The sequence below is a fragment of the Bos indicus genome, chromosome 4 (assembly GCF_029378745.1).
Source record: "Bos indicus isolate NIAB-ARS_2022 breed Sahiwal x Tharparkar chromosome 4, NIAB-ARS_B.indTharparkar_mat_pri_1.0, whole genome shotgun sequence".
NCBI lineage: Eukaryota > Metazoa > Chordata > Mammalia > Artiodactyla > Bovidae > Bos > Bos indicus.
In genome coordinates, this window is record NC_091763.1 from 77,549,471 (window position 1) to 77,563,175 (window position 13,705).

Below are 13,705 nucleotides of genomic sequence, written 5' to 3' on the forward strand. Positions count from 1 at the left end.
CTGTCATTGAATTTCCAATCTTGTTTCTCTTTTCCTCAGGCCAATTTTGGGGCTTCTTGAGCTTTAAAGTTCTCATTCAGGGGAATATTCCTTTGGACCAAGACAGAAGTTTAGCTGCTGTTCCTTTAAAGACAGAATTCCTTGCAGAAATTTTAGCAAGGTGATTTACCTTAGCTTCCAGAGAGTCAAGTTTAGAATAGCCTGGATCTTACTGATAATTAAAGGATGAATAAAAGTGTTGCATCCAATAATTCCTAAACATTGGGGCCATTTTAAATTTTATTTCTGCTGGAGTATTGGAAACCACATTGCTCCCACAACATTCCAAAATCATAAGCTACTCCAAAAACGTATCTATTATCAATATAAATATTGGCGGTTTGCCCTTGGCTGAAGTATGAGCCTGTGTAAGAGCACACTGTTCAGCCAGTTGGGCCAAAGAGAAAGTGAAGTCGCTCAGTCGCGTGCGATTGTGACCCCATGGACTGTAGCCTGCCACTCTCCTCTGTCCGTAGCCATAGGTAAAGATGCTGCCTCAACAACATCAAAAGAAGCTGAGATAACATATTCAGCACATTGTCTCCATTGTCTCCTTTTAAATAAGAACCATCAGTAAACATGAAAAGTCAGTGTTTCCCAATGAAATTTCCTACAGATCATTATGAGGAGTCAGGAGGTGGTCTGTCAAGGTTAAGCAGTTGTGAGGTACTTCATGGGTGACAGAAGAGTAGCAGGGTTCAGATTATTACAGTGTAAAAGATTTATGTGAAGAGCTGCTAACAAAAGGACTCCATAGGAGGTGATTTGACTGGCTGAGAAATGAGTGTGATGAGAATTCGTGAGGGCTATTGCATGAGGTATGGAAAGGAGGTCCCACAATGATTTTCTCAGCAGCCTTAACAATAACGACAGTGGCTGTGATGGCTTTAGGGAAGAGGGGTATTTCTGTGTGACAGGGTCCAGTTGCTGGCTATAGTGGCCTATGAGTTGATGGTGGGCCCCATGTTTTGGGGAGAGTATCCCAGGGGCAGTCCCTTCCTTTTCATATACAAAAAGGGAATCTATTATTGGAATGCCCACAGACAGGTGGGTTCATCAAACTCTCCTTTTAAGTCCTTAAAAGCTATGTCATTTGGTTCTTACCTTAAAATTGGGTTGTGGTTTTGCTTTGGTAAAACATACAGAGATTTGGCCATAAGAGAAATTTGGAACTCAATTTTGTCTATAATCAACTAACCCAAGAAAACCTCACGGTTGGTGGTTCGTTTTGGGTTTAGAGAAACTTAGGATACCAGGAAGTCTTATCTGGATCTAAATGTAGTCCTTGTTCTGATATCAGATGCCCTAAATAATGAACCTAGGTTTGGGGCAGATTGCTGTTTATCTTCACCACCTTATGTCCCTTTAAGGCTAAACACTTTAGGAGGTGGATGATGACTTCTGCCAGGAGATTTGAGAAAGAGAGAAGAGAAGAAAATCATTTACATATTGTATCAAAGTTTAACCTCTTGGAAACTTTGTATCATCAGACCAGCCTTCAGGATTTTTGAGAAATAAGGAGACTCAGTAAAACCCTGAGGTATTACTGTCCAGGAGAATAGTTTTTCTTCTTCAGTGAAGGCAGAAAGGTATTCAGTTGCTTCAGTTGGAATGTTACAGAAATGCACTGCATAAATCAATTACAATAAAGCATTTACCTTCTGTAGTAATGGCTGTTACTAACTCATGAGAAAAGCAACAGGGTGTCAAGGGTTAACAGTGTTGCTTAATACTTTGATGTCTGGACAAACCTATGCCCTTGGCTTTTAGGTTTACTCACCTGTAAAATGGGAGTGTTATAGGAGCTAACACAAGGAATAATGAGGCCTTGAGCTTTGTATCTTCTGTTATGGCCTTTATGCCTGGAATGGCTTCTTTACGTATATGGTGTCGATTCTGGGAAGAGGTTTTGAGAGATTTGTTTGAATCTTGGTGGGGGACATCTGTGAATTTTGCCAATATCAGCTGGAGATTTTGCCTGTAAGGAGGAGGGCAGCTGATTCAATAGGGACAGATAATCTGTGCTTCCAGAATCAGCTCTAGTATCATCAGAGATGGAGCAGAGATATTGAAGAGTCATTTAATTCACCTTGTTGATTACTTTGATGAGTACTGCCAAATTCTGGAATCATTTCCCCCTTTCAGTTCAGTTCAGTTTAGTCGCTCAGTCGTGTCTGACTCTTTGCGACCCCATGAATCGCAGCACGCCAGGCCTCCCTGTCCATCACCAACTCCCGGAGTTCACTCAAACATACATTTATCGAGTCGGTGATGCCATCCAGCCATCTCATCCTGTGTCGTCCCCTTTTCCTCCTACCCCCAATCTCTCCCAGCATCAGAGTCTTTTCCAGTGAGTCAACTCTTCACATGAGGTGGCCAAAGTACTGGAGTTTCAGCTTTAGCATCATTCCTTCCAAAGAAATCCCAGGGCTGATCTCCAGAATGGACTGGTTGGATCTCCTTGCAGTCCAAGGGACTCTCAAGAATCTTCTCCAACACCACAGTTCAAAAGCATCAATTCTTCAGCGCTCAGCTTTCTTCACAGTCCAACTCTCACAACCATAGGAGAAAGAAATTCTGGCATGATACTTCTCTAAAAAGTCTTGCCCTAATAAGTGGATAGAGGGGGAAGAACTAAGGAGAAAAGAGTATATTTCTCAAAGGGCCTAAAACAACATGGAATAGATTCCTTCGAGATCCCTGCTATTTGAACTGTTGTTTACTCTTAAGGCAGGGGCTGCCTTATAGTAGTGGGGTGGCTCCAGTGTCAGGACTGGAAGAGATTGACCCCAATCTGGAGAAATGTTTCTTTAAGCCAGTTAAGAGGAAGGATTGGGAAGAGCCTCTGGAGTTCTTTGGAGCCCAATCATTGAGAATTGGGAGGATGTTGAAAAGGCTGGTTAAACGACTGAAGGTGCCTGAAGCACTTAAATTTGTAACAATCTCTTTCCCAGAGTCCTGGATCTTTGCAATAATAGCAGAAACTAGGAGGGTTTTTGTTTAATTTAGGAGGCTTCATTTGCTCAGGTTGAAGATAAAGGATTTTAGCTGTTTCCGTTTTAGCTGACTCCTCTAGAGTGTGAGAGAGCTGGTTTGCCAGATTAATTAAATCTGGAATGAACATTTCCCCTTCCATCTTGGTCCTTTTTGCTAAAAGGGAATGGTCCTGCTTCAGCCCACTAATAAACATGGAGTTAAAAGCTGCTTGTGTAGGATTAAGATCTGAAAGAAGACCAGAATTTTCTTTAAAAACAATCTGAAGTCAATTGGAATAGTCATGAACAGATTCATTAGGTTATTGTGTATAAGCTTGCATTTTATTCCAATCAGCAGGCTTTGGAAAAGCTGTAGGAATTGCCCCATGAAGCCACTTAGTGATTGCCTGAGCCTGATCATATAAGTTAGGAGGGCTCCCAGTTGTAATTCTAAAGACCTTTTAGGATATTCCCAAGTAGCAGTTTTCATCCAATGCTGGGCCTAGCCTTCGCGACAAGCTATGAACTAGCTGATTCAGTCAAAGAAAACAAGTTGCTGAGTTTGAAGGACTGTATTAAATTCCTCAGCAAATCTGTGAGGCTCTCCAGTTACTTGAGAAAAAATCTTTGACTATGGCTCACAATTCAGCTTTAGTACAGGCAATATATAAAATAGGGCGTTTATCCTCTGGATCCTCAGGCAGCTTAATTTTAAAGGGACAGGTTCTGATAAGTTCAAAGGAAAAGGGAGTGGGAAGAATTTAGAGAAAAGGGGAAGTTCAGTGGGAGAATTTGTATTGCGGCACTGAGGGTCAGGAGCAGGTGCGGGTGGCCTAGGAGAGAAGCAGGAAGATGACCCTGAAGCTGGGGCCTGGGCCCAAGGGGCTGAGGGAGGGGATTCAGGATGGCCCTGGAGCTGGGGCCTGAGCTCAAGGGGCTGAGGGAGGGGATTCAGGATGGCCCTGGAGCTGGGGCCTGGGTACAAGGGGCTGAGGGAGGGGAGACAGGATGGCCCTGGAGCTGGGGCCTGGGCACAAGGGGCTGAGGGAGGGGATTCAGGATGGCCCTGGAGCTGGGGCCTGAGCTCAAGGGGCTGAGGGAGGGGAGACAGGATGGCCCTGGAGGCATAGCCATAGCCTGAGGCTTGGGGAGCCATTCTAGCTTTTTAATCATTTGTTTGCCTTAGTCTTATTTTAGATCAATTTTAGTCAATTTTAGGCTGCTGATAATGTTTGGAAACCTCAAAATACCAATCAAAATAGGCATTCCATTCAGTTTTGGAAATTTTAGGACTCTGATAGTCCCATTCAGTTTTAAGAAAAGTAAGTTTGGGAATTTCTAAAGTTCCCCATAATGGCCATATGATATTCTAGACTGCCTTAGGTTGATCTGTCTAGCTAGAAATTCTTATGAGGAAGTGTTACAATTTTTAAGCACAAAATCAGCCAGAGTCCTTATAGAGAGTGCCCTCAAAGTATTTAGATAACTGGAATCCCATTTCTCATAAGTTTTTTCTAGAGTAAGAGAATAATTTTTAAAAACCTCAACAGCTCAAGTGGCTTGTAGCTTAAACAGTTTGCCTGAACAGTTCAGATGTCTCTAACAGCCTGCAGACCTAATACCCAGCCAGTTCTAAAGGAATAGGTTGGTCCTAGAGGAGCCAGGCCGAAGGCTTCTCAGCAGAGTTCCAATAGAATAACCTGTCTGTTCCAAAGGAATGACCTGAAGGCTCAATTGGCATAATCCCAATGAAATAGCCTCTGTGCTCAAAGGAATGGGCTGAAGCCTAGCCAGTTCCAGTTGGAACAGTCTGACTTCAAAATCAGACTGAAGTTCCAAATGAGTACTCGGGTACAGAACAAGGCCTTAACCAGAAAGGCCAAAACCTTGAAACAGATCCCAGGTAAAGCCTGGAGAGCTTCAAAATGCAAAGAGGGCAGAGGCTCAGATACAGGAGAAAGAAGTACCTTCAAATTCCAAGATCAGTGAGAAAACCAGCAGCGATGGGCTCAGGTAGGCACACCACCCATTTACTTACCAGCCCATCAGAGGTCTTCTTTAGATCCCTGTAAAAGCCACCAAAATGTTGACCTGAAACAGACTGCCAGTTACTTCTCCAGCAAAATTGGGTTTATTTGAGATCAGCAGAGAATTGCAATTCAGGGTCTGCAACCACAGTGAGCTGCAGGCAAGTCCCCCTGTGACAAGGGAAGGAGGCAGGAGAAGGGAAGTTGGGAGGGCTTTTAATTGGCTGAGTTGTTGCCAGGATTGAGAAGAATCTTCTTCCCAACAGTCTACAACTGTCTGCTATTGTAGAGTGTGAGAGCTCCCCCTTCTGATCTCCCAGTTCTATTTAACTGAAGTTTATGTTTATTAATTTTTTTTTAACAAGGGCATCATAGCTGAGTGAGCCTGGGCCAGAGGCCTCAGGCTTTCCCCCATAGAGTGGGGACCTGAATGGGGCTTTGTTTCTGGGGTTCTTATAGAGCCTGGATGGCAAGTGCTTTGCACAATGCCTGATTCAGCTTCTAGCCTCCAGGTCTCTGACCTGAGGAGTAGAGACAGGTTTCTTGCCTGCTAGGAGTCTGCGTTTGGTCTGGGGCACTAAAGGGTGTGCTAGGGCATCTGGAGAAAGGGCCCAGGGGTAGTGAAGTGGGAGGAAGAGAACTTTCAATGCAGAGCCATTGCCTCCTGCCCGAGTTAAGCTCACATCTCCCAACCAGGCTCCTAGTCTTCCTGTTTCCACCCTTGCTCCTTTAAGGTCTGTCCTCAGAAGTCTTAAAAACAGGTCACATGGTGTCTTTTACTTCTAGAGCAAAGACCTCCAACATTTCCCCACCTCTCAGTAAAGCCAAAGTCCTTACTGTGGCCCCTGGGGCTCTAGTATTGCTGTGTCCACCTGCACCCCCACTGGCCTTATCTCCTGTACTACCCCTCTCTCAAGTTCCACTGCCCTGTGATGAGCCAGGTGCATTCCCGCACTCATTGCTTTCCCATTTGAACTGTCCCGGACACCCACAAGGCCAGGGGTGTTTCCTCCTCTCACTGGGGTGCTGGCCGCATGGTGTCGTCTGTTTCTCAAATCCCCAGGCATGCTCCTTGCCTCAGGGCCTTTTCTCTTGCTGTACTATCCACCTGGAATTAGTCTTCCAAGTCAGAAGTTTATTGAGTAGGGACTTCCCTGGCCAGTCACCCCATAAAATGTATTTTTTAAATTAACATGCAGGAAAATGGACTCTTTCAGTGTGGATTTTAACACACGTTTAGACCCTTCCACCTCAACCAAAATCAAGACATCCCCATATTCTGTCCCATTGTGGTCATATGTGTCCCTGCTCCTCTGGTTTTTCTGTGTCCCTGTAGTTTTGCCTTCTCCAGAAGGTCATATAAATGGATTGGGACTATATATAACCTTTTGAGGCTAGCCTCTCTCACTCAACATGTCTTGGAGATTCATCTAGGTTGCTGCTATTTCTCTTTCTTGTTGCACAACATTCCATGCCATAGATAGTCCACAGTTTACCCATTTACTTGTTGAACTTTGAGTTGTTTCCAGGTTTAGGTGATTATGAATAGACTTCCTATAGAGGTTTTGTGTGAACAGAGCTTTGCATCTCTCTTGGGTGAGACGTAGGATTACAAGGTTATACACTTAAGCGCATATTTAACTTTGTAAGAATGTGTAGAATTGTTTTCCATAGTGCTTGTTAGAGTCCAAGCTCACTCTACTTGCCACACGATAGGCCAGTAAATTCGAGAGAGAAGGTGTTGAGGCAAGGAATGCAACTTTATTTGGAAAGCCAGCTGATGAGGAGATGGCAGACTAAGGTCTGGAAATAACCATCTTGTCAGGGCCTGGATGCCAGGTTCTTTTATGGATCAGAGATGGGGGGGAGTTGAGGAAACAAAAGTAAAAAGGCCATTATTGCAAAGACCTCCTAAAGTGGCAAGCCTCAGGCAGGGGGATGTGTTAGTTTCACGTCCTTACATTCATTTCACTGGTAGGGTGAAATGGAATATTTCCTGTCATATCAGTAAACAGAGATGCCATAGCTATCTGCAGTTCTGGCCCCCAAAATGTGAATTTCTGAGCCATGCCTGTAAGCAGCAGATGAAGGGCGCCATTTCCCAACATGAAGAACTCAGGAGTGTCACAGTCCTTCACAGGTGGGCAGGGTCAGGCTATCTCCCTGTGAGCCAAACAAAGGCACCCTAGCCCAAGTGTCAGGCTGTGGGGTGGGGGACAGGCAGGGCTCCCTGAGGCAGGCCATTGTGTATGCCTATGATAACAAAAGTGGCAAAATGATAAAGTCACGGAAGTAGATCCAGTATGGAGTCAAAATTAACTCTTCCAGGTTACACTTACATCACTAGAGAGGAGAGCCACACATGTAAGTTAAACACGTACCAGATGGCAGATAGTCTGTATCCTTGCCAGCACTTAGTATTTTGAGCATTTAACTGCCCTACGGGGTATGCAATGGCACCCCACTCTAGTACTCCTGCCTGGAAAATCCCATGGACAGAGGAGCCTGGTAGGCTGCAGTCCATGGGGTTGCTAAGAGTCGGACACAACTGCGCGACTTCACTTTCACTTTTCACTTTCATGCATTGGAGAAGGAAATGGCAACCCACTCCAGTGTTCTTGCCTGGAGAATCCCAGGGACAGGGGAGCCTGGTGGGCTGCCGTCTCTGGGGTCGCACAGAGTCGGACACGACTGAAGCGACTTAGCAGCAGCAGCAGGGGGTATGTAGCAGGTTTGGGTGTTTGGCTGTGTCGGGTCTTAGTTATAGCACACAGGATCCTTTGTTGCGTCATGCAGGATCTTTCATTGTGCAGGGGCTCTCAAGTTGTGGTGCATGGGCTCAGTAGTTGCAGTGAACAGGCTTAGTAGCCCTGTGGTATATGGGATCTTAGTTCCCTGACCAGGGATCAAATCCACGTTCCCTGCATTGCAAGGCGGATTGTTAACCACTGGACCACCAGGGAAGTCCCACTCACTGTGACTTTAATTTGCATTCTTCAAATGTCTTACAATGTTAACCATCTTTTCACTGGCTTATTTACATCTGTATATTCTCTCTGGTGCAGTATCTATTCAAATTTTTTGCTCATTTAAAAAAAATGAATTGTTAGTCTTCTTATTGTTGAATTTTGAAAATTCTTTATGTATTTTATATAAGAGTCCTTTGTTAGTTATGTGATTGGTAAATATTTTCTCCCAGTGCGTAGGTTATCTTTTTATTCTCTTATCAGTGTATTTTTTCAAAGTCAATATATTAATTTTTTTTAATTTTATTTTATTTAACTTTACAATATTGTATTGATTTTGCCATATATCAAAATGAATCTGCCACAGAATATATTAATTTTTGATGAAGTCTAGTTTACCAGTTTTTTTCCCTCATTTTTTTTCTCTTTTGAATCATGCCTCTGACGTCAGGTGACTCCAAGTTATAAACATTTTCTCTGTTTTCTTCTATAGTTGTACAGTTTACATTTATATCTAGAATTCATTTTTAGTTAATTTTTGTTTGAAGTGGAAGGTTTAGGTTGAATTCATTTATTTGCTTATGGATGCCCAAATTTTCTGGCACTATTGTTTGAACATGTCATCCTTTCTCTACTGAATTGCCTTTGAACCTTAGTAAAAAGTCAGCTAGCTATCTATGTGGTGCAGTTTCTGGACTCTATTCTGTTCCATTTATCTCTAGTGTCTTTTCCCTTAAAAATATTATTTAAACTTGATTAACTTGAATTTTAGAGTAATGCTCAATATCAGGTAGTGTGAGTCCTCTCATTTTGTTCTTTTTAAAATTGTTTTGGCTATTTTATCTCCTTTGACTTTCCAAAGACATTTTAGAATCAACTTGTCTATGAAATACTGTTTTGGAATTTCAGTTGGAATTGTCTTAAACCTATAGAACAATTTGAGGAAAGTTCTTTGGCCTTCTTTGATTTCTTTCATGAGTGAAATAGTTTTTCAGTGTATAAAACCAGTACCTATTTTGCTGGATTTATACATGTTTCATTATCTTGAAGCTGTTATAGAATTTTGTTTGTTTCAGTTTCCAGTTGTTTATTGCTAACACATGGAAATCAATTGATTTTCATATGTTCATCTTGAAACTTTACAAAACTCACTTTAAATTTTAAAAGATTTTTGGTAGATTCCACTCTGTTATCTACATAAATAATCTCGTCATCTGTGAACAATTTCCTTTCTCCTTTCAGAATCTGGTTGCCTTTTTTCTTTTTCGTGGCTTATTGCACTGACTTGAATTTCCAGTTCTGTGTTGCTTAAGCAAAGCGAGAGTGGGCATCTTTGCTTTGTTCTCAACTTTTGGTTTCAGTGTTTCACTATTAAGTAAAATGTTAAATGCAGAGCTTTTCTAAGTGCTTTTTATAAAATTAAGGGAACTCACTTTTATGATTAGTTTTCTGATAGTTTTTATAATGAATGTGTGTAGGGTTTTGCCAGATGCTTTTTCTGCATCATGCCCTCATAGCTCAGTTGGTAAAGAGTCCGCCTGTGATGCAGGAGACCCCGGTTCGATTCCTGGGTTGGGAAGATCTTCTGGAGAAGGGATAGGGTACCCACTCCAGTATTCTTGGGCTTTCCTGGTGGCTCAGCTGGTAAGGAATCCGCCTGCAATGTGGAAGACCTGGGTTCAATCCCTGGGTTGGGAAGATCCCCTGGAGAAGGGAAAGGATACCCACTCTAGTAATCTGGCCTGGAGAATTCCATGGACTAAGCCCATGGGGTTGCAAAGAGTCGGACACAACTGAGTGACTTTCACCTTCACTTTTCTGCATCAAGGTATATGATCATGATTATTTTCTTCTTTAGTGGTTAACATTGGTTGATTTTTGGAATATTGAACCAGCCTTGCATTCCAGGGGTAAATCCCATTTAGTCTTGGTGTATTATTCTTTTTTGGATACTCCTGGGTTTAACTTGCTAGTATGTTGTTGAGGATTTTTGTGTCTGTGTTAATGAAGGATATTGGTCTCTAGTTTTCTTGTGCTGCCTTTGTCTGGTTTTGGTATCATTGTTGTTGACTTTATAAACTTTTTTGGGGAAGCATTCCCTCTTCTTTTATTTTTTGGAAGATATATTGTGTAGAATTATTAGTTTTGCTTTAAATGTTTAATAGAGTCCACCAGTGGAAACTTCTGGCCTGGAAAGTTCTTTTTTGAAAGGTTTTAACCTGTGAATTCAGTTTCTTTAATAGATACAGACTATTCAGGTTTATCTACTTACCTTGGGTGAATTTTGGTAGTTTGTGACTTTAAAGAAATCAGTCCGTTTTATCTAAGCTATTGAATTTATATATGTAGGGTTGTTCATAGTATTGTATTCATTTATTGTTCTTTTATTATTTGTTGTCTGTAATGATTTGTAGTAAGAGAGTTCTTACAAGCCATTTGCAAGCTGTGTTCAGCAGTGTTCTTTCAGTGAACAAATGTACCCATTTTGTAACACATATACTGAAGTGTTTAATAAGACTTGTACACAAATGTAATGCAAGGAATGAAGTGTTTAAAAATACTTGTAATAAATGTGTTTCTTACAATTGTTATCCAGTCACTAAGTCCTGTCCAACTCTTGGCAACCACACAGACTGCAGCATGCCAGGCTTCCCTGGCCTTCCCTATCTCCCGGAGTTTGCTCAAACTCATGTTCATTAAGTTGATGATGCCGTCCAACCATTTTATCCTCTGTTGTCCCTTTCTCCTCTTGTGCTCAATATTTCCCAGCATCAGGGTCTTTTCCAATGAGTTGGTGCTTTGCATTAGGTGGCCAAAGTATTGGAGCTTCAGCATCAGTCCTTCCAATGAATATTCAGGGTTGATTTGCTTTGGGATTGACCGGTTTGATCTCCTTGCTGTTCAAGGGACTCTCAACAGTCTTCTCCAGCACCGCAGTTGGAAAGCATCAATTCTTTGGTGCTCAGCCTTCCTTATGGTCCAACTCTCACATCTGTAGATGACTACTGGAATACTAACCTTTGTCAGAAAAGTGATATCTCTGCTTTTTAATATACTGTCTAGGTTTGTCATAGCTTTTCTTCTAAGGAGCAAGTGTCTTTTAATTTCGTGGCTGCAGTCACCGTCTGCAGTGATTTTGGAGTCCAAGAAAATGAAGCCTGTAGCTGTTTCCCCATCTATTTGCCGTGAAGTAATGGGACCGGATGTCATGTTTCTTACAGTACTACTTGTAAATTGCATTCAGATGAGTGGTTATACTCCAATAAAAAAATAAACAAAACAAAATAGCCAATGACCAGTGACTTAAACAATCATATCTAGGTAATAAAGCCTCCATAAAAACCCAGAAGGCCAGGGTTCGGAGAGCTTCTGGGTTGAGGAACACATGGAGATTTAACGAAGCTCCTCAACCTTTCCCTGTACCTTTGCCCTGTGTGTCTCTTTCATCTGGCTGTTCCTGAGTTAGATCCTTTTATATTAAACTAATCTAGAAGTAAAAAGAAAAAAAAAAAGAATTTCTCATCTCTGAAGTCTTTTTTTAACAATTATTTTTATTTTGGTTGTGCTGGGTGTTCACTGAAGCATGCTGGTTCTTCCTTGCAGTACATGGGGGCTTCTCTCTAGTCGCAGTATGCTGGCTTCTCTGGTTGCAGAGCACACATGGGCTCCAGAGTGAGTGGGCTTTAGTGGTTGTGGTGCACAGGCCTAGTAGCTGTGGCACACAGGCTCTAGAATGTGTGGGCTCAGTAGTGGTTGTAGTGCATGTGGGCTTAGTTGCCCTGGGGCATATGGGATCTTAGTTCCCCAGCAGGGATGGAACCCATGTCCCTTGCACTGGATGGCAGATTCTTAACCACTGGACCACCAAGGAAATCTCTAGAATAATGAATATTATTAAAATGTCAACTACTAAAAGCCATCTATATATGCAATCTCTATTAAGAGTCCAATGACATTTTTTTTACAGAAATAGAAAAATTGTCCTAAAATTTATATGAAACCAAAAAGGCCCAATTAGCCAAATGAATCCTGACATAGAACAAAGCAGAAGGCATTACACTTCTTAATTTTAAGCTATACTATGAACCTTTAGTCATAAAAATGTATGGTATTGGTGTAAAAAAAAAACAGGCCAATGGAACATAATTGAGAGATCAGAAATAAACCTAAGCATATATAGTAAAGTAATAATTGATAAGGGGGTCAAGAATACTCAGTGGAGAAAAGAGAGTCTTGATGTTGGAAATATTCACATGTTAATGAGTGAAACGACTTCTAACTGACACCATTCACAAAAAAATTAATGAAAGGATTAAAGACTTAAATGTGAGTCCTGAAGCCCGTGAAACTCCTGAAAGAAAACAGAGAGGGAAAACAACTCCTTACTATGTATGGCTGAGTCCTTTTGTTGTCCACCTGAAGCTATGACAACATTGTTAACTGGCTATACCAATATAAAATAAAAGGTTTAAAAACAAAACAAAATTCCGGACATGGGTTTTGGTAAAGGTATTTAGGAAATCACATCTAAAGCATAAGAAACAAAAAATCAAAAAGTGAGACTACATCAAACGAAAAAGTTGGAGAAGACTCTTGAGAGTCCCCTGACTGCAGGGAGATCCAACCAGTCCATCCTAAAGGACATCAGTCCTGGATGTTCATTGGAAGGACTGATGCTGAAGCTGAAACTCTAATACTTTGGCCACCTGAGGCAAAGAGCTGACTCATTTGAAAAGACCCTGATGCTGGGAAGGATTGAAGGCGGGAGGAGAAGTGGATGACAGAGGATGAGATGGTTGCACGGCATCACCGACTCAATGGACATGAGTTTGAGTAGGCTCTGGGAGTTGGTGATGGACAGGGAGGACTGGTGTGCTGCAATCCATGGGGTTGCAAAGAGCTGGACATGACTGAGCAACTGAACTGAACTGACCTGAACAGCAAAAGAAACTATAAACAAAGTGGAGACAACTTATTCAATGGGGATAAAGAGAAGGAAATGGCAACCAGGGGTTAATAAACCAAAATATATAAAGAACTTGTAGAACTCAATAGCAAAAGTAAAAAAGTTAAAGTTAAGTAAAAAAAGTAAAAGTTAAAAAGTAATCCAGTTTAAAATTGGGCAAAAGACAAGAATAGACATTTATGATTTGTGGTTATTATTCCCTTCCACAGAACCGTAGCATTTCAGGGTTAGAAGAAGACCTGTTTAGTAGGTCTTAATTTCTACTTAAGCTTCACTTCCCCACTTCAGTCCTCTCTCACATGAATTCATGGTTTTCTCTTTTCTACTGTATGCACCTAGGTGGTGAGCAATAAATAACAATGGCTGTCGTTTTCTTTAATTTGGCTGATATTTCTGTCATCAGTATACATGAAAAAATAAGCCTTTTTGTAGGCCTCAAATCATACTTTTGTTAAATGATTGCCTATATTATAAATTAATATAATTACAGTTTTTCTTTAAAAACAGCTTACTCCTAGAGCATAGCTTGTAAACCCAGGCTTGCCTAGAGTGTTGACAGCCTGCCAAAGCAATAATCATAGACAGATGGCAGATGTAGGAAGTCACATTTTCACATTCTTAACCAATGACTCTCCAAAAGCTCAAACATAAGAGACAACTCAGGAGTTGTTCATTTTTTTTTTTCCAGTTTCCATTTTTTTCCCCCAGCCCTTTTTCTAAAAAAAAAAAAAC